Raw genomic sequence first — 20992 nt, forward strand, 5'->3', positions numbered from 1 at the left:
CCTTTATTCTTGTTTTTATTTGTTGTGTTTTACAACACTTTTATTTATGAATCATCATTTTAAAATTTCTTTTAAAGCTGTTACCTTGGTTTCAAACCAAAGTCAGACATGCCTTTCCTTTATTCTTGTTTTTATTTGTTGTGTTTTACAACACTTTTATTTATGAATCATCATTTTAAAATTTCTTTTAAAGCTGTTACCTTGGTTTCAAACCAAAGTCAGACATGTAGTTTTATTTATGTACTGTTCTGTGAGTATTCACAGGTTTGTTTGTTTGTTTGTTTTAATTGGAGTATAGTTGATTAACAGTGTTGTGTTTCAGGTGTACAGCAAAGTGATTCAGTTATACATATACATGTATCTATTCTTTTTCAGATTCTTTTCTATTGAGGTTATTACAGAATATTGAGCAGTGTTCCCTGTGCCAGATGTAGGTCCTTGTTGGTTATCTATTTTAAATATAACAATGTGTACATGTCACTCCCAAAGTCCCAATCTGTCCCCCCCCGTCCTTTCCCCCTGGTAACCATAAGTTCATTCTCTAACTCTGTGAGTCTGTTTCTGTTTTGTAAATAAGTTCATTGGTATCATTTTCTTTTTTAGATTTCCCATATAATTGATATCATATGATACTTGTCTTTCTCTGTCTGACTTCACTTAATGAAGTGTGATAATCTCCAGGTCCATCCATGTTGCTACAAATGGCATTATTTCATTCTTTTTAATGGCTGAGCAATATTCTGTTATATCTACATACCACATCTTCTTTATCCATTCATCTGTTGATGGACATTTAGGTGGCTTCCATGTCTTGGCTATTGTAAACAGCACTGCAATCAACATAGGGGTGCATGTGTCCTTTTGAACCATGTTTTTCTCTGGATATATGCCCAGGAGTGGGATTGCTGGGTCATATGGTAGCTCTATTTTTAGTTTTTTAAGGAACCTCCATAGTGTTCTCCATAGTGGCTGAACCAATTTACATTCCTACTAACAGTGTAGGAGGGTTCCCATTCCTCCACACCCTCTCCAGCATGTATTGTTTGTAGATTTTTTGATGATGGCCATTTGGACTGGTGTGAGGTGATACCTCATTGTAGTTTTGATTTGCATTTCTCTAATAATTAGCGATGTTGAGCGTCTTTTCATGTGCCTCTTGGCCATCTGTATGTCTTCTTTGGAGAAATATCCATTTAGGTCTTCTGCCCATTTTTTGATTGGGTTGTTTGTTTTTTTCATATTGAGCTGCATGAGCTGTTTGTAAATTTTGGAGTCTGATCCCTTGTCAGTTGCATCGTTTGCAAATATTTTCTCCCATTCTGCAGGTTGTCTTTTCATTTTGTTTATACTTTCCTTTGCTGTGCAAAAGTTTTTAAGCTTAATTGCTTCCTATTTGTTTATTTTAGTTTTTATTTCCATTACCCTAGGAGATGGATTGAAAAGGATATTGCTGTGTTTTATGTCAAAGAGTGTTCTGCCTATGTTTTCCTCTAAGGATTTTATAGTATCCAGTCTTACATTTAGGTCTTTAATCCATTTTGAGTTTATTTTTGTGTGTGGTGTTAGGGAGTGTTCTAATTTCATTCTTTTACATGTAGCTGTCCAGTTTTCCCAGCACCATTTATTGAAGAGACTGTCTTTCCTCCATTGTATAGTCTTGCCCCTTTTGTCGTAGATTAATTGCCATAGGTGCGTGCGTTTATTTCTGGGCTTTCTATCCTGTTCCATTGAGGTATATGTCTGTTTTTGTGCCAATACCGTGTACAGTTTTGATGACTGTAGCTTTGTAGTATAGTCTGAAGGCAGGGAGCCTGATTCCTCCAGCTCCGTTTTGTTGGGTTTTTTTTTTCTCAAGATTGCTTTGGCTATTCGGGGTTTTTTGTGTCTCCATACAAATTTTGAGATTTTTTTTGTTCTAGTTCTGTGAAAAAATGCCATTGATAATTTGATAGGGATTGCATTGAATCTGTAGATTGCCTTGGGTAGTATAGTCATTTTGATAATATTGATTCTTCGAGTCCAAGAGCATGGTCTGTCTTCCCATCTGTTTGTGTCATCTTCGATTTCTTTCATCAGCATCTTATAGTTTTTGGAGTACAGGTCTTTTGTATCCTTAGGTAGGTTTATTCCTAGGTATTTTATCCTTTTTGATTCCTATGGTAAATGGGGTTGTTTCTTTAATTTCTCTTTCTGAGCTTTTGTTGTTAGTGTATAGAAATGCAGCAGATTTCTGTGTATTAATTTTGTATCCTGCAACTTTACCAAATTCATTGATGAGCTCTAGTAGTTTTCTGGTAGCATATTTAGGATTTTCTATGTATAGTAGCCTGTCATATGTAAATAGTGACAGTTTTATTTCTTCTTTTCCAATGTAGATTCCTTTTCTTTTTCTTCTCTGATTGCCATGGCTAGGACTTCCAAAAGTATGCTGAATAAAAGTGGTGAGAGTAGACATCCTTGCCTTGTTCCTGATCTTACAGGAAATGCTTTCAGCTTTTGACCGTTGAGTATGATGTTAGTTGCAGGTTTGTTATATATGGTCTTTATTATGTTGAGGTATGTTCCCTCTATGCTGACTTTCTGGAGAGTTTTTATCATTGAATTTTGTCAAAAGCTTTTTCTGCATTTATTGAGATGATCATATGGTTTTTATTCTTCAATTTGTTGATGTGCTGTATCATACTAATTGATCTGCAGATATTGAAAAATCCTTGCCTTTTGAATTGAGTAAACCAGACTGAACTTTTAATAACTGAAGAGGTCAAGAGAACTATGGCTCCTGCATGATGTGTTTTTAAGGGGCAAGAAAGGGGGCCATCCTATAGCTCCTTTTGGGGTTGTGATCAGAAAAACAAATAAAGCAATTTCTTGCTGTAAAAAAAAAAAAAAAAAAGAAAAATCCTTGCATTCCTGGGATAAATCCCCACATGATCATGGTGTATGATCCTTTTAATGTATTGTTGGATTTGGATTGCTAATATTTTGTTGAGGATTTTTGTGTATGTGTTCATCAGTGATATTGGCCTGTAATTTTCTTTTTTTGTGGTATCTTTGTCTGGTTTTGGTATCAGGGTGATGGTGGCCTCATAGAATGAGTTTGGGAGTATTCCTTTCTCTGCAATTTTTTGGAATAGTTTCAGAAGGATAGGTGTTAACTCTTCTCTAAATATTTGATAGAATTCACCAGTGAAGCCATCTGGTCCTGCACTTTTGTTTGTTGGGAGTTTTTAAATCACAGTTTCAATTTCATCACTTGTGATTGGTCTGTTCATATTTTCTATTTCTTCCTGGTTCAGCCTTGGGAGATTGTACATTTCTAAGAATTTGTCCATTTCTTCCAGGTTGTCCATTTTATTGGCATATAGTTGCTTGTAGTAGTTTCTTATGATCCTTTGCATTTCTGTGGTGTCCATTGTAACTTCTCCTTTTTCCATTTCTAATTTGATTGATTTGAGTTCTCTCCCTTTTTCTCTTGATGAGTCTGGCTAAAGGCTTATCAATTTTATCTGTCTTTTCAAAGAACCAGTTTTTAGTTTCATTGATCTTTTCTATTGTTTGTTTGTTTGTTTCTATTTATTTATTTCTGCTGTAATCTTTATGATTTCTTTCCTTCTACTAATTTTGGGTTTTGTTTTTTCGTCTTCCTATAGCTGTTTTAGGTGTGAGGTTAGGTTGTTTATTTGTGATTTTTCTTGTTTCCTGAGGTAAGATTGTATTGCTATAAATTTCCCTCTTAGACCTGCTTTTGCTGCATCCCATAGGTTTTGGATCATCATGTTTTCATTTTCATTTGTCTCTAGGTATTTTTTTTATTTCCTCTTTGATTTCTTCAGTGATCCATTGGTTGTTTAGTAGCGTATTGTTTAGCCTCCACATGTTTGTGTTTTTTACAGTTTTTTTTTGTAGTTGATTTCTAATATCATAGCGTTATTGTTGGAAAAATGCTTGATATGATTTTTTTAATTAATTAATTTTTAAATTTTTGGCTGCGTTGGGTCTTTGTTGCTGTGTGCAGGCTTTCTCTAGTTGTGGCGAGCAGCGGCTACTTTTCATTGTGGTGGCTTCTCTTGTTGCGGAACATGGGCTCTAGGCACACAGGCTTCATTAGTTGTGACTCGCAGGCTCTAGAGCACAGGCTCAGTAGTTATGGCGCACAGGATTAGTTGCTCCGCGGCAGGTGGGATCTTCCCAGACCAGGGCTTGAACCCATGTCCCCTGCATTGGCAGGCGGATTCTTAACCACTGTGCCACCAGGAAAGTCTGCTTGATATGATTTCAATTTTCTTAAATTGACTGAGGCTTGCTTTGTGGCCCAGTATGTGATCTATCCTGGAGAATGTTCCATGTGCACTTGAAAAGAATGTGTATTCTGCTGCTTTCTGATGGAATGCAGTATAAATATCAGTTAAGTCCATCTGGTATAATGTGTCATTTAAGCTCTGTGTTTACTGATTTTCTGTCTGGACGATCTTTCCATTGATGTAAGTGGGGTGTTTAAGTCCCCCACTATTATTGTGTTACTGTCCATTTCCCCTTTTACGACTGTTAACATTTCCCTTATATATTGAGGTGCTCCTATGTTGGGTTCATATATATTTACAATTGTTATATCTTCTTCTTGGATTGATCCCTTGATCACTATGTAGTGTCCTTCTTTGTCTCAAAACAGTATTTTAAAGTCTATTTTGTCTGATACAAGTATTGCTACCCCAGCTTTCTTTTGATTTCTATTTGCATGGAATACGCTTTTCATCTCTGTCTGTTCTTTAGTTCTTCTAGGTCTTTGTAAAACATTTCTTGTGTCTTCTCGATCTGTGTCTCTATTCTTTTTCCGAGATCTTGGATCATCTTCACTATTATTACTGTGAATTCTTTTTCCAGTAGATTGCCTATTTCCACTTCACTTAGTTGTTCTCTGGGGTTTTATCTTGTTTCTTCATCTGGGACATATTCCTCTACCATCTCATTTTTTCTAACAATCTGTGGTTGTGGTTTCTGTTCCACAGGCTGCAGGATTGTAGTTCTTCTTGCTTCTGCTGTCTGCCCTCTCATGGATGAGGCTGTCTAAGAGGTTTGTGAAGGCTTTCTGGTGGGAGGGACTGGTTCCTGCCCACTGGTGGGTTGAGCTGGGTCTTGTCCCTCTGGTGGGCAGGGCAGTGCTCAGGAAGACTTTAAGCAGTCTGTCTGCTGATAGGTGGGGCTGTGTTCCCACCCTGTGGGTTGTTTCACCCAAGGCATCCCAGCAGTGGAGCCTACATGCTGTTGGGTGGGGCTAGGTCTTGGGGAGAAAATGGCGGCCTCCAGGAGGTCTCACACCAATGAGTATTCCCCAGAACTGCAGCTGCCAGTGTCTTTGTCCCTGCAGTGAGCCACAACCTCCCCCCGCCTCTGCAAGAGACCCTCCAGTACTAGCAGGTAGGTCTGGCTCAGTCTCTTATGAGGTAATTGCCTTTTTTCCTGGTCCTGGTGTGCACAGGACCTGTGTGCACCTTCCAAAAGTGGAGTTTCTGTTTCCCCCAGTCCTGTGGAATTTTTGTGATCAAACTGCACTGGCCTTCAAAGCTGGATTCTCTGGGAGCTCCTCCCCCTTGCCAGACCCCCAGGCTGGGAAGTCTGACATGGGGCTCAGGACTTTCACTCCTGTGGGAGAACTTCTGTGGTATAATTATTTTCCAGTTTGTGGGTCAACCACCCAGCATGTATGGGATTTGATTTTGTCGTGATTGCGCCACTCCTACTGTCTCATTGTGGCTTCTTCTTTGTCTTTGGATGTAGGGTATCATTTTTGGTAGGTTCCAGCAATTTTTTTGTCAGTGGTTGTTCAGCAGTTAGTTGTGATTTTGGTGTTTTCATAAGAAGGAGTGAGCTCACTTCCTTCTACTCCGCCATCTTGAGACTTTCTCCCCTTTATGTTTGTTTAGACATTTAATTGTTATGATGCAATTTTCTTCTTGAAAAAAATTTAAAAGTTCTTATGTAAGTTAACTTCCTTTCAGTTCTACATTATTAAAATATGTGTTAATATAATATGTAATTGACTTCAAATATTATATATTAATAAATATTAGTATGTAACATATTAATATAAATCATAAATATCCACTCCCTTTTCTTTTTTTTAAAAAAGAGGGGGTTCTTTATTTTTTTTTAATAAATTTATTTATTTATTTTTGGCTGCGTTGGGTCTTCGTTGCTGCGTGCAGGCTTTCTCTAGCTGCAGTGAGTGGGGGCCACTCTTTGTTGTGGTGTGCAGGTTTCTCTTGTTGCGGAGCACAGGCTCTAGACGTGCAGGCTCACTAGTTGTGGCTCACAGACTCTAGAGCACAGGCTCAGTAGTTGTGGTGCATGGGCTTAGTTGCTCCGTGGCATGTGGGATCTTCCCGGACCAGGGTTCGAACCCGTGTCCCCCTCTTTGGCAGGCAGATTCTTAACCACTGCACCACCAGGGAATTCCCTCCTCCTTTTTTGATACCATCTTTTTCTGCTCTGATGTGCCAAGATGTTTTCCAAGTTTTGCATAGGTTATGGCTATTATTCACGTATTCATTCATTCATGCATTCTACAGATGTTTGTTGAAAGCCAGCTCTGTGCAAAGAAGGATGCTAAGCAAACGGGATAGAAATACTATGTCCCAGCCCCTGTCCTCAAGAGACTTCTTGTTTAGTGGAGGAGAGAAAGAAGTAAACAGTTAAAATGTTTTAACTACTCACCCCCTCACTTTTTATAGTTCTCAACTTCACAAATTGGAGTATTATTACAGCCTGGGATATGTGGTTGTATGTCAGTGGAGTAAATATTTGACAGGTCATGACTTGAGCCTATTGCCTTGCCTTTATTGCATGTAAATTTTGAATTATGTGACCAGTGATTTTGGTTTTATTTTGTATTTACAGGGTTTGCCATTAATAATAATTAATTCCCCTCTTATGGACTACTCCTATTTGTACCTCAACAGATGCAAATTTTCCTCTTGTTTGCCCTACAGCCCTTTTGGTACACTTAGAAGTTGATTTCCTTTTCACTGATGGGACTATTGCTTAGTGTTTTAAATTGGAACATATCTTGCCTCATGAACATTTAAATTATTACTTTAAGTTTCTCCCAGATGAAGTGCTCTCATCTAACATGTGCTTGGAATTGTGCCACTTCCAGTCCTATGTCAGCTGTACCATCCTCTCCAGTATGATATTTCTGTTGCACCTTGTAGTGAAATCTGCATATCATCTTTCCCACCTAGAATAAATGCAACATATCTCCCTGGAATTTAAAATGGGGTGGAGTTTACAGGGGGGACAGGTCTTAGTAAGAGACAGGTAATTTAACTGGTAAGTAATTTAAAACATTATTTTAGGTTAAAAATAAGCATGGCTATATTAGGGATTAAGATACAAAGTTTGGTATAAATAATTGTCTGGTGTGTGTGTGTGAATAAAAAAAAAAAAAAAAAAAATAATTGTCTGGCTTTGGGCCAGCTACTCTTGGGCTGTTCACCAGTTTATCCACTGTGGAAGGAGTTCTCTCCCCTCAAAGATTAGAAATGCCTCTGTGGAAAATTTTGAGAGACCCTTCCTATCTGATCTTATAAACGTGGTGTTAAAGGGAAAGGCTAGAAAAGGTAGCTGCCTTTTCAGAGCATGTAGCCTTATTTCTTTGATAGTCACTACATTTTAACAGCTGTCCTTTAGAAGTAGTTCCACTGCTTTGTTGACTAAATCCACTGGAGCAATACTGATGGTGCAGATCTAAAGTCGAATAGGCAAAGTAAGTGGAGGAATATCTGTGGTAAACTCCTACACTACCTATAAGCAGGGCCATTTAGGGGCAGCTGAATGTTTATTTAAGCCTCTGTGATCTTGGAAGACAAAAGATTTAGGGGGGCCCATTTATGAAGGACATTCTTCTTGTCGTGGTCTCAGTGAATTTTGAGAGCTTAAGTATTGCCTCAGATTTTTTAAATCTTGTAAATATAACATTTTTTACTTATGTTCCACAGTGGGTGAATTATTGAATGTTGAGGCATTGTTTTTTCTTTTAGAGCAAAGGATGGGTCACACTTTCTTCAATCCATACAGACTCAAAATCAAATTCTCATTTTCATTTAGAGTTCTTCTACATCATGCCTCATGTTACATTGTTTATTTAACATTTATTGAGTATTTACTCTGTGCACTAGGGAAACAGAGAAGGCAAAGGCTTCACTCTCAGGGAGTTCACAGACACGTGGGGGAGATGAACAGGTGAAAGGCAGTTGCAATAAATAGTGGCAAGTGCTCTGAAGGAAGGTCAACTTATCCAGGAAAATGACTAAAAGGGGCAAAGCCTGAGGTTTTATTGTGGTGTGAACATGTGCTTGACTCCAGAAGTATGTGGGGTAGTAGAGGAGGTTTTGGATGATTGAAAATGAGGGGACACAGATAGGGAATGGTCAGGGAAGGCTCTGTAGAAGATTATAGCCTCAACTGGCTCCTGAAGCCTGACTGAGGAGCACCCGGTTGAAGAGGTAGGAGATAAGATGCTGTAGTCAGAGAGATTAGCATGTGCAAAAGCACAGAGTCATGAGAGTTATCATGTTTGAGTCGAACTCAGTAAGCTGAACTCAGTATGATTGGAGAGATTCAGAAGGGAATTGTATGCCATGTGAAGAATCTGGATTTCATTCTGAAAGTTAAAGGGAAACCTATGAAGGATTATAACATCATCAGACCTGCAATTTAGAAAGACTTTTCCAGTATGGAGAATAGGCTGGAAGGTGGCACAAACAATGAGACAGAGACGAGGCTGTTGCTGTAATTAAGAAAAGAAATGGACAGTAACCAAATTGATGGGGTTGGGGTTGAGGGTAAGGGGATAGATTTGACAGTTTTTAGGATGTGTAATATTCAGAACTTTGCAAGAGATTAGTAAAGGAGTCAGAGCAGCCTATGCAAGGACTTGCAGGTTTCTGCATCGGAAACTGGATGTATGGTGAGGCCCATTTTGGAGATAGAGGATAGAATATAAGAGATGGTAGGTAGTGCAGTGGGATGGGTTGGGAGAAAGTGATGAGTTTGGCTTTTAATGTGTTGGATTTGAGATGGCTGTAGGATATCAAGGTGAAATATATTAGGTAGCTGGATAAATGGGCCTCAAATTTAGGAGAAAAGGTGAGATGTAATTACAGCCTTGATCAGTGTTCATTGTTGAAATTATGCCAAGAGTGAGATCACCCAGAGACAAAATATACAGTAAGAAGAGGGTTGAGGATGGATGGAACATTGGAGAACACCTATTTATAAGAAATCATCAGTGGAAGAAGAATCATTAAGAGATTGATATTGAGTGGCCAGAAATAGAGGATGGAACCTGAAAGAGGGTATTATCCCAAAAACAAGGGAGGGGAGATTTCAGAAAAGGATTGGTCAACATTGTCAATTGTGGAAGAAGTAAAGTAAGACAAGACTTGTATGGTGAAAATGCCTGGGCTGGAGGTAGAAGGCAGCCAAGGGGCAGTGTCTGATAGACCCGAGAAGAGGAAACCCCTGAAATAGCCAACAGATATGGAAAATATGGCAGGCCAATTTGCAAACAGTAGCTGAAATTGGGAGGAATTTTCCTCATTCCAAAAGTAGGTGAGTGCGAGATCCACTGTAAGAAAAACTAAGGAGACTGGAGCAGTACAGCTTTTATGAACTCTTAAAACCAACCTTTCTGTGACTTCTTTCTAAGACAAGGTCCCATATTGAGAAACAGTAGAATAAAAATTGTGCAGAATAGGGACAACAGAGATGAAAAGAAAGTCTGCGGGAGAGGAGAATGGAGCCCCCAAAAATTGCAGAATGCAAGCTGTCACAGTTTTGAAAACTACTCAAAAACAACAGAAAAGGGAATTCTGTGAAGTTAGAAAATCTGTCCTGTCTCATTCAAAAATTTCAAGAAAGCTTATTTCACATAAAAATGAACAATATACAAAGTTATAATAGAAAATAAGGAGCTGAATAGTATCTCTACAGACAATGAAAGTATGCTTGAAAGATTAGTCAAATATTGTAACCTACTATTTAAAACAAAAGACATTAGGAAAACAATTAATAAATGAAAGAACAACAAAAATAAGAATTAGAAAAACTCAGAAGTGAGGTAATATAACTCTGCAAAAAATTAGAAGTAAAGAAAAAATCATTTCAAGAAATGCATTAAACTGGAAGGAACGTAAGCCCAAGTAAATAATACCATAAGAGAAATAGAAGGTGAAAAATAAGGAAGGAAACTTTAAAAATAGGAAAGAGATGAGGAAAAAATTTTAAAGGATTTTTGAGAGGTGACAGATATTAAGGATAGACAGAGAAGAGCCAACATATAGATAATAAAAGCCACTGAAAAAGAAATCAGAGGAAGGGAACAAAATGAATACTAAAAATTACAATTCAAGAAAACTTTCCTGAAATTAAAAAGAAAGAAACTATATATTGAAATAATACACTGTGTGCCTAAGAATATTAACCCAGAATGGCCATTATTACCAAAGCATAGTGATATTAACTTATAAGGGGAAAATTAGATTATCATTAGACTTTTCAATAGCAATACCAAAAGAAAATAGAACAGCATATTTTATATACTCCAGGAAAGAAAGTATGAGACAAGGATTTTCTGACTTTCAAGTGTAAACAACAAACTTTTCAAAATGTACCAGCTCAGAGAATCTATTTCCTGTGATCACTTCCTATAGAATCTACTTAAGAATGAGCTTTAGACTGTCAAAATGACCAGAGAGACATCAGCAAGGTGTGCCTGTTGCTACTAGGGTGTCATTAATTGCTTTTAGGCCCTCTTAGCAGACAGAGTAAGGAAATATATATGTGTATACTAACCTGTGTATATGCATCTGTAAATATGTCTGTATATAACCATCTCTATATTAAGCTAAACGTGAGTTTGTAGTGATATTTCTAACTCTAATCCATTACCACATGGATCATTCTAGATTTCTCCCCTTATCTGTAAATTCCCCCTCCAACAGTGGGAAATCTGGCTCACATCATCCACAGTCCATTTACTTAATCATTCAATTTTAGTATATATGTATAGCCGTATAGAATTGTTGACCCATACCCATGTGGAAAACAACTTCAGCAACGACAGTGCAGTGCTTACATACAATTCCTTTTGCTTTAGTTTTATAGACTCTACTCATTTTCGAAGTTACTAAGATCAGCAAATTTTTCCTTTACCCACTTTAGTGAGGTTGTTTCATACATTTGTAATTTAAGTTAGATTCTCTTGTCATAGTCTGCATTCCTTCCTGGGACCCAACGCCCCAACCCTCTAGACGATTTTTAAAAATTTGTGTTCATTGTTTTACTTTTTGCTCCATAAGTTCTTTGGGTTTTCACAAATGCATAATGTCATGTATCTAACATTGAATATCATACAGGATAATTTTATCACCTAAAAAAATTCATGTGTTTCACCTATCCAATTTTGCCCTCTTCTTCCAAATCTCTGGCAACCATTGATCTTTGTACTGTCTCCATATTTTCCCCTCTTGCTCCTTTTCTTCTGCTTGCTTCTCAGTTTATACTGATCTTCTTTCTCCAGGTTCTTGAGGTAGGAACTTAAATTATCTATTTGAAAATTTCCTCTTTCCTTATGTATGTGTGCAGTGTTATAAATTTTCCTCACGCTACTGCTTTAGCTGTGTCTCACAAATTTTGGTATGTTGTATTTTCTATTTCTTTCAGTTCAATCTATTTAAAAATCCCTTGATATGTTCTCTTTTACCTATGAATTATTTCTAAGTGTGTTTGTTTAGTTTACAAGCTTCCATTTTCCTGTTATCTTTATGTTATTTATTTCTAGTTTGATTTTATTGTGATCAGAGGACACACTTTTATTTCAGTTCTTTTAAATTTGTGGAGGTTTGTTTTATAGCCATAATATGATCAATTTTGGTTTGTAGTCCTGGGCATATGAAAAGAATGTGTATTCTACTGTTGGGTGGAATGTTCTACAAATATAGATTCTGTTGTTTGATGGCATTGTTGAGTTTCTTCTACATCTTTGCTGAGTTTCTCTCTAGTTCTATCATTTGTTGAGAGAGAGATGTTGATCTCCAACTATAATGTGGATTTGCCTATTTTTCCTTTTAGTTCTATCACGTTTTGCTTCATATATAATATTTTGCATCTCTCTTTAGCGCATGCACATTTGATTACTATATCTTCTTGTTGGATCGATCCTTTTATTGTGATATAATGTATCTGTCTCTGGTGATTTTCTTTGCTCTGAAGTCTACTCTACCTTATGTTAATATAGACATTCCTGTTTTGTGTGGGGGGGAAATGTAAAATACACATAAAATTTGCCGTCTTAAACATTTTCAAGTGTACAGTTCAGTAACATTAAGTACCTTCACATTGTTGGCTATCACCACCATCCAGCCACAGAACTTCTTGCTGTATTTTGATTGATGTTTGCATGATATATCTTTTTCTATCCTACTTTCAACCTGCCTATGTTGTTAAAATTCAAGTGAGTGTCTTGTAGACAGCATACAGTTGGGTCATGTTTCTAAATCCACTCTGCTGATCTCTGTCTTTTAATTGGTATATTAGACCATTTACATTTAATATAATTATGTATGGGTTTGTATCCATGTTATATGTTAGCGCTTACACCTGCCATTTTATTTTCTGTTTTCTGTTTGTTCCCTTTGTTGTTCATTTTTATTTCCTTTTTGCTGCCTTTGTTTGGGTTTGTTGAATTTTTTTAGAATTCTATTTTGATTTATCTATAGGTTGTTTTTTTTTTTTGAGTGTATCTCTTAGTACAGATCTTTTAGTGTTTGCTCTACATATGACATTTTATATACATAACTTATTACAGTGTACTGGTGTTATCATTTGTTTCCTTTTATCTGAGAATATCTTGGTTTCCCCCTTCATTCTTGATGGATACTTTCATTGGATATAGAATTCTGGGTTGACAGTTTTTTCTTTCCGCACTTGAAAAGTGTTGTGCAACTTCCTTCTTGTCTCTATGGTTTCTGATGAGAGATCTGTTGTCCTTCAAATTGTTTTTCCCTGTAGGTAAAGTGTCATTTCTCTCTTGCTGCTTTTCTTTGTCTTTATTTTTCAGAAGTGACTGTGATGTGTCTTAATGTTGGTTTCATTCTGTTTGGAGTTCACTCAGCTTCCTTAATTTGTAGGCTTATATCTTTTGCCAAATTTGGGAAGTTTTTAGCCATTATTTCTTCAATTGCCTTTTCAGTCCTGCTGTCTTTGCTCTTTCCTTCTGAGATTCCAATAACACAAATGTTAGATTTTTGTTATAGATCCACAGGCCTCTGAGGCTGTATTTTTGTCAGTCTATTTTCTCTCTGTTGTGTGGATTGTGTAATTTCATTGTTCTGTCTTCTAGTTCACTGATTCCTCTGTCCACTCCATTTTGCTGTTGAGTTGATCCATTGAGTTTTGTATTTCAGTTATTATATTTTTCAGCCCGAAATTTCCATTTCATGGCTTTTCTTCATAACTTCTGTTTCTCAGCTGAGACTTTATATATTTAATTTGTTTCAAGTGTTTGAAATTGCTGTTGAAGACTTTTTAGGATGGCTTCTTTAAAACAATTCTAATGACTTTTTCATCTAGTATTGACATTTATTGATTGTCTTTTTTTATTCCATTTAAGATCTTCATGGTCCTTGGTATGACAAATAATATTCAATTAAAACCTGTACATTTGGGGTATTATGTAATGAAATTCTGGATCTTATTTTAGTATTCTGTTTTAGTTGGTTTTGTCTAAAACTTCTCCAGTAGGGAGAGGAACAAGCGCTGCCTTCCCTGCAAGGTGGAGATAGAAATCCAGGTTCCCCATTTGGCCTCCATCAACACTCAAGCAGAGGGATGAGGGGAATTCTATGTTATTTCTGGGAAGGGGTGCATGTTCCAGCCCTCCATCAGGTCTCCAAAGGCACCTTCCTGATTGCAAGGAGTGGGAGTGCCTTGTTACTGCTCCCATGACACCACAAGTTGGAAGTGGCCTCATTACTACAGGGCTATGTTGAAAGTCCTGACTCTCCCCTAGGCCTCCTCTGACACCACCCTAACAGGGAAGGAGGAATGCTTATTCTGGCATGAGTGGATGTCCAGGCTCTCCACATGGTCTCTGTCACTAACATTGCCAGTCATGGGGTGTGAGAAGCACTATTGCCCAGTGGGGATAAACATCCCAGCTCTACTGGGCCTTCTCTGGCACTACCCTGGCAGGGAGTTTAGGGTACCTTGTTACATCTGGGCAAGGGTGGGAGTCTAGTCTCCCCACTTAGCCTTTGCTGGCATGGGTGAGAATAGGGCCACAGTTTTGTTGTTGTGGTGCTGGTGGTGCTGGTGGTGGTGGTTTACTGAAGTAGAGTGGTTATTGCTGAAAAATGTTCTGTCTTACTAGGCTCTTCTTTTCCTGGTCCTTTGGCTACAGAGACCAGGCTTTTATATTTCTCATCTATAATAATTGATCTAAAACATTGTTAGGTTTTTTTAAAATAAAACATTGTTAGAAAAAATTCTTTCCAATAGGTCTTAATTTATAGTGTTTATATTGTTTCAATTTTTTATAGTAGGAAGACACAGGCATATTGAGTTCACATACTTGCAATTATATAATTTGTGGTAGAAGTACTATCTACTATAAATGTACGTTTAATAAAATATATCTTATGCAGCAGAAATCTTCCCATTTTTCAGTGGTACTTAAGCCAAAACTAGAAATATTTATGTATTTACCTATCTAAACACTCATACATTCATCATCAGTGTCCTAAATGGTTTGCATAAGGGTATTAGAAGCTTAGAAAATTATCTGCTAGATTGTTTTAATTTGATTAATTTATACCCCAGGTCTACTGCCTTTTTTTTTTTTTTACTGCTGTCATTTAAAAGATAATTTCTCAATGTTGCGTTGGAATATTTTGTTATGAAATTTTTAAATAGTTCAAGGATTATGACATGGTTTAAGAGAGAAGAGATCCCAGGATTCTTAGTTAAGCAATCAATTCTGAACTAATCAGTGCCACATCATTAAAATATTCTATATTATTCACATATTAATCATGGGCCCTGTTGTTTTCCCATGACATGAGGAATTTTTGTGATTGAACCTTGATTCCTTATGTTATAGAAACTTCTACCACTTCTTCATTGCCCTCAAAATCCCTCCTTTGGCTCATTAGTTACTTGTTAGTGGCACAAGTACTTGTACAGGTAAATGCTGGGTTGTCCTTGGAGAGAAGAAATGGTGAAATGTTGTCTGCTATTTTTATGTTTCAATTTAAAATGATGAACACTCTGCAAACTGAGAATATGTTGTTTAAAAAAAACTAGTTTGTCATATAGATGGTTAACATTTCACTTGTTTTTAAGAAGCTAAAATAAAATCAAGGAAGTGATACCAAGGACTCCTGTTTTAATTTAATCATTGTAGCAAAACACCTGATGTAATTTTCTGGAGTTGCCTCAAGAGTCCTTGGACAAATGTTTACATGAAGAATAGAGTAGCACTACCAAAATGATAAATTCGTAATAACTTTCCCACATTTAACAACTAAGTTGACAGAGAAATCAGAAGTCTGAACATTAATTAAACTCAACCCTTTCGTCCTTTCTCAGTTCCCATCACCACCCCAAAAAACCTTCAGTTTGATACTTTTGTGCTTCATCAATTAAAGAAGTATATTTAAATATAATAAAAAGTTGATATCATATAAATAAGAGACCTGCCAACTTAAATTATTTCTTTTGTGAAAGGGGGAGTTGCTGTTGTTGTTGTTGTTCCTTAAATAGTTTTCATTAGTGCTATAGCTGAAGACTAGCAATTCAAATAATAATCTCTCTTCCCATAACTGGGGTTTTCATGCTAAAGATAACACTTCGTATCAATTGGCCATGTATTTCCAGTTAGCTGTTTTCCCAATCATGGTTCCTAAGTGAGCTCAGCCATCTGTATTCTCCCAAAGAACTCCACTGGGCTGGTGGTACATACACATTTGTGAAATTCCAGCCACAGCCATGGTGCAGTGTGTGGCCACGAAATAACCCCCCTCAATGTGCTTTCTCCCCTCTCCCATCCCTGTTTCCTTTTAAGATTTGAGGCCACAATAATTCACTTGACTAATGTATTTTCTACATGAACAATACTCTAGTTAGGAGAAAGAGGACTATCAACAAATTTCTTGAAAAACTGAATTTGTAGCCAAAAGAACTCTTAATAGAAACTTAGTTTGTAAATTCCTGAAAATACTTGTTCCCATTTCTGTCAACTTCATTTTGCTATTTGGATCAACGAGTTTAGACTCTGTACATGTAAATTGTCTCTATAAAATTTAGTAACTTAGGATTTTTACTACTAGTGATAGGACTATGACCCCTCCCACTTTAGACACTTTAGCAGTGCTTAGCTAGATAAAGAAGCCAGCACTTGCTGGCAGTACTTAGTAGAAAAGCCACAAGACAACACTGTGTTTTACGAATTTGATGTTCTCACCTCCAAGTTAACTTTTTAAAATTGGGCCTCATCTTGAACTGAAAACAGTAAAATATAAAGATGATACTTTCACACTAATAGTTACTATTTGCAAAAGTGAAGGGAAATTATAGTAAATTCTCAGTTATCTGTCATGTTTGAGAATGTGGGATATTATGGTTAGTAGGGTATTGCAACTTAAAGGTTTTATGCAGCATATGCGTATCTATACTCTAAACAAATTTGTGCAGTAGGCAAAATTTATCTTTGACCATGGTCTTTCCCCACCCCCCATGGGATCTTTCCTTGTTCACAGACACAGAACCTGTTCTTTTCTCTACTGCCCTAATAGGCCATCAAAACCTGGTCTTAAGGAAAGAACTGACCCCTACAGTGGAATTACATCACTCATACATTTAACTTACGCAAATGTAACTATTCTTGTTCATCAAAAGAATTTTCAGTATGAGGCAGAATGTATTTTTAATATAAATATCATAGGCAATTCTGCCTAACATTACACTCAATGAGCATATGCCCCTGAGTGAGTGTAAAATAAGAAACAGAAATCTGCTATGTTCTCCATTGGTCTGAGTTCCTGCTCACTTCTCATAGAGTGAGCGTCTCACCATTCTGAGTGTATTTCAAGTGTTAAAAGACTTTTTTTTTTTTACACAAGGCTTTTTTATACAAGCCTCCTGAACACAAGCCAATGACTCCAACTGGTGTTGAACCAAATAAACAGTCATCAGCTCTAATACTGAGGGACAAAATGTCTGCTTTGGACTTATTAAGAAGTGGACTATCTGTCTTCAGTCTGGTACCTTCAAAAGAGATTTTCAAGGATAATTTTATCTACATGATTTTCACCTTACATGCCTATGTAAGGTTTGAATCCATTATATAGTTTGAGTTTTTTCTTTTATATGAGTTTTATATTTGCATTTTAACAGAAAATAATGGAATTAATCTGCTTATAGAATTGTAGGCATTATTAAACCTCAACTAAATATGTAAAAGAAAGACAACTAGGTATCATTTTACTATTTCCATTTCTGAGGGAAAATTTGGGTGACACATTTTTATGTGTTTTTTTTTGGTAATAGCACTTCTAAAATTACACCAAGTAAGCAGCCATTTACTCTATCAAATCCTAAGACCAGCCCTGATTTTACACACAGATTTCCAAGTTTCTCAAAACTATAATATGATAAATACATCAACATTAAAACTGTATTTCACCTCTGGTTCTCAATTTTTTCATTTATAGAATGAAAGTGTTTGTATTTAGACACTCTCCAAATTGCAATTCTAGCTTCACTCAGTTTATTTTATAATTATTTTAGCTCTGAAATCTATGATTATTATATCAGATGTGGACTAGATGCTGAATATATAATTGCATTGTTTAATCAGAGGGGATTTTAATATCTTGCAGTACTTCAAAGTCAACCCCATGAATTAAGGTTGCCATAACTACTGCTATGCAAAGATACCAATTAGTAGAGATTTATAGTTTCTAGGGCCTAATGATGTTTACTGTGTGAAATAAAAACATACTTTTTTCTGTTCCCTAAATCCAATTTGATAGAATAAGAGGGAAAAAAACTAGATTTTTAGGACTTTGCTGGCCAACATTTGAGCTAAGATTTTAATTGGAAGAATACATTTTTATAGAAAATAGTAGTGCAATATTGTTGCATCACAGAGTCTTAAATAGCATGGGTCATAAATGAGGTAACTTGTTTTTCTAGACTTATGGTTCATGGGGGAGGAAAAGACTGTCTTTACTACTTAGAATGTTTTCTTGCTTTTTTATGCTGTATCAGGAATATAACAAGTGTTATGTTTTGGTTGCATGTTATGGACAGGGATCCTGTAGAAAAAGACAAGGGACCCTGAGTTTCCTGACTCAGGTGCTAAACAAAAGCCAAAGAAAGTTTTTAAGCATCCTATAAGCCTTTTTGCTAGTACTGGTGGGACAGTGTTCCTGTTTTTCTCTGTTTCAGATTTATAACTGTTTATTTTACCATAATTATTTCATATTAATTTTTATATACTACAAAAATTTTTATTAGGTTAAAGCAATTTTATTAGGCTAGAAAGTAAACATATGATACTTTCCTAATGGAGAAATAGTGAGAATAATACTGCTCAACTGGAAACAAGAAAGCTAAAATTGTGGTAGCACTTCCTCCAGGTATTTAGCTCAAGCTTAAGCAGAGTTGTCTGAAAAGTTAACAGGAAAAGAAACTACTTGTGAAGTGTTAAAACCACAATCTAAGAAAAAAATTTTTTCATAATGTCGTATTGTAGAGTATTAAGAACTGAATGTCACAGACTGGTTTAGTAGTATTTAATAAATACATTTTCCCTCACCTAAGATAAAAACAACAACAACAAAAAGCACCAAAATCCCGACATCAGTAGCTGAGTTGTTTGGGTGTTTTGTTTTTGTTTTTTCATTCTTCTGGAGCTGTGTGTCCAGCAATAGTACCATCTTTATATTTTAGGCAAAGAATGATTTTCAGGTTTTCTGTGTTTCACAGTGGGACGACAGTCCGAAGTTAAAATTCATATTAATTATTTAAAACTTAGAACTTATTTTCTCACTCTGGCAAATCCTAAAGACAACCCATAAAGCCAATTTTTACTGCTCTATTGCCAAACAATAAAGTTAGTAGCACAAATGATGTTTATATTCTATTTTAGCAGTGTTTGTATGAGAAAATTAAACCTAAATTTTGATTGGGGATTTCAACAACACTCCCTCCCCATTCTACTGAATCACCTCTTCCCTCAGGCGACACTGGTAGAAGAAGGTTCCAGTTAGAGGTGAGAAGGGGTAGAAGTTCTAAATAGGCGCTGGGATTGGGAAGGAATAGTGGGGAGCTTTCTGAGGGTTTGTGAAGGTCTTTGCTTCTAGCAGTGCAAACAGCAGATATAATAATAAGGAGGGCGGTTGCTATGCTCTAAGGGTTCCAGAAGTTTAACAATAAGCTTGTCCCTATTAATCACTAACACATGAAAGAGGTTTTAAGGATGTATGAAGCCCAGTAAAATTTATTGAATGTGTGTTCCTTTCCCTTCTCCCTCCTTCTTCCTTTGCTATACGGTTACATCTTGCCTTTGTCCCTGAGAGTCCTCCTCCACACCTCCTTATTTCCTGCTCCCTCTCCATATATCTGTTTTCTCCCAATCTTTTACATTCACTTACTTTCACTTTGATCCTTTAGTAAAATTTGGGACCATAGAGATGTAGTACATAAATAATAGAACACAGTTCAATCTGCATTTTAAAATATTGCCTGACTTAGCTGTCTGAAGTCAGGGTCTGTTTTATTCATCAACTAACAGAATACAGTAGGCACTCAAAATATGTTGAGTGGGTAATGAACAAATAAATGGTGTTTTTGAGGACAGTTCTTTTATGGAGTTGAAATTCTAGGATGAAGAGCAAAATAGACTCTAGAGTGGGTGGGGGTAGACTAAAGAATAGGTTAGGAATATAACTGTGGTAGTGGTGGAGCAGCTGAATGAACTCACCCCCTCTCCCTCCCTCCCTTAACACCATAGAAATGAGTCAAAGGTAATGTCTACAGGCGTCCAGGAGTTTACAGTAGGAATAAGAAGAAAGGGGACATAAAAAGACCAGGCATGTATAAGTTGAGAACAAACTTATTAAGAAAACAAGTGAGCTTAAATTTTGGCTTTCTTTTTGTCTGTATTTTTTAGGATTGGATTACATTACGCTGCCAGTTCAGAAAATGCAATATAAGAATTCTTAAAAAAAATAATAATAATAATTCTTACACAGGACAGTTTCTTTCTTTCTCATGTAAATGAAGGCAGTCCAGGACTGATTCAGAAGCTCCATGTAATCATCAGGTGCCCAAATCCCTTCTGTGTTTTTCCAGCAGCCTCAAGATGTGGCTTCATCTCTAAGACAGATATCCAGGATGGCCACTGCAGCTCCAGAATCACATCCACATTCCAGACAGAGGAAAAATTTACTAGGAGAATAAGCATACGCTTCCTCACTTTAGTGACATTTATTATGCACACTCCATTACCCTTTATAATCACATTGGCCAAAGTTTACCAACTTGGTCACACCTAGATGCAAGGAGAGCTGGATAATTTGTCTTTTCTCTGAGTGGCAATATACCCAACTAAAGATTTGGGGTTTTATTAACCATAGAAGAAGCAGAGAATCGGCACTAGGGACAACTAGCCATCTCTACCACATTGACCAATGGATTTTCTTGGAAAAATATCAATAATAAAAGGTATACAAAGAATTGTTATAGAAAACACTCAGTATTGTTTTTAAAATATAGATTCTCTTTTAATGTGTAAAATCGTTAAGGCTAGGTTGTGCTTGATATTAAATTATTTGCAGATACTTAGTAAACATTGTAATTAGAAGAAACAGCATTACAAATACTAAATTTTAAAAAGTACATTGATACCTAATAATTTAAATCTTAAATG

The 20992-nt window shown here is 36.4% G+C and overlaps 1 protein-coding gene across 2 annotated transcripts in view; it reads left to right on the forward strand.

Moving 5' to 3' along the window:
* The window catches only part of SESN1 (sestrin 1), a 110022-nt gene that overhangs the window by 45828 nt on the left and 43202 nt on the right, over nt 1-20992 (forward strand). The window lies entirely within an intron of this gene.

Source organism: Balaenoptera musculus, chromosome 12 (genome assembly GCF_009873245.2).
Source record: "Balaenoptera musculus isolate JJ_BM4_2016_0621 chromosome 12, mBalMus1.pri.v3, whole genome shotgun sequence".
In the NCBI taxonomy this organism is placed as follows: Eukaryota; Metazoa; Chordata; class Mammalia; order Artiodactyla; family Balaenopteridae; genus Balaenoptera; species Balaenoptera musculus.